A 1,391-nucleotide genomic window follows, 5' to 3' on the forward strand; every position below is an offset into this window, starting at 1 on the left:
GCCAACCTGCCCTTTTTCTCAGACCTGCAGCAGAAAACCCTTCCTCCTGCAACGAAAGAGGGAGCGCATCTGAATTTTCAGTCTGCACACAGTCATTAATACCCTTCGGTTTAACACGCAGACTTGCAGAGCACCAGCCTAGAAACCTGCCAGGATGGGAGGTCTTTTCCTGCTGCAGACCCTGCTCTTGCCTTGCCAAAGAGCAAAGGGAGAATATAGTGCCGTTCCTTCACTTCATCTTTTTGAAAACAATTCTGCATCAGATCATGTTAAAAAAATAGCTACAAAGATAAACAAGAAAAACATAGTTTAAGCTCAGATGAAGTAACACCAACAAAGATGTGGTTTTGAGTGGAAGTAGCCCAGAAGTGGATAATTCCTACCTGCAGGCAGTAACTACTAAAAATGATGCAGAGTTTGCTATGGAATACACCTAACCTGAAGATTATAGTACCAAAGCTGCCAGACTCAGGAATGCTTCTGTGACCCGGCATTTAGGTGGGTCCCACTTGTGCCTCGCTCCCTGTGCTGGGATTTCCATTAGAAGGATGGAAATTTTTCTCAACCCTGAGATTATAATCATTACGCAAACGTACAATAATTTTACAAGTTATATATCACATCAGCAAAAATGCCTCAATTTTATACCAGCTACTTTTGTCTCTATGTGGAAAAAAACCCCCATTCATTCAAAATGGCTAGACAGGTTTGCCTCTGTGCTGACTGAAATAAATGGCAAAACTCAGTCTGATTCCACAGTCGCAGGACCTGAACCGTAATGAATAGCAAGCTTCTTCCTTTGCCAGCTTTTCACTTGCGCATTTATACAAACACACATTCAGATTATTTTGCAGGGACTGAAAACAAAACAAGACTTTGAACAATTAAAAATATCCCTTCAGAGTCCCTCAGAAGCTTTAACTGACCTTCTGGGTCAGAAGATGCCCCGTGCAAAGTACATGTTTGGCCCCAGTTGAGGAAACTCTCTCTCCTGAGGGCACCAGGCAAAGAAGTGCTTAATTCTAAGTATGTGCTTAAGTTTCATTGAAATCAATACAATGGACAGTGGATGGGGCCACAAATTCTCCGTGGTAAAAGGCTGCATTGTCACTTTGGTTGCTCAGTAATGAATGAAGGGCTGAGCTTTTGACCAGGCTTTGCTGACGCTGAGAGTCTGTTGACCTTTGCCATCACTCCTCGATTTCGGTGCCCTCCCCGAGGTGCCAAGGCCACTGCAGCTATGCCGGGGGCTGCAATTCTGGCAACTCCCGCTCTAAAAACAAACAGCCCTTGCACCGTAGTCCACGGCTGTTACAGAAATCATGCCAAAACTCCTCTCCTCCATAGCACTCTGTGATGCTGAAAATAAAGCCGCACCTAGATCATACAGG

The sequence above is a fragment of the Fulmarus glacialis genome, unplaced genomic scaffold (genome assembly GCF_000690835.1).
Source record: "Fulmarus glacialis isolate BGI_N327 unplaced genomic scaffold, ASM69083v1 scaffold16025, whole genome shotgun sequence".
NCBI classification, from domain to species: Eukaryota; Metazoa; Chordata; class Aves; order Procellariiformes; family Procellariidae; genus Fulmarus; species Fulmarus glacialis.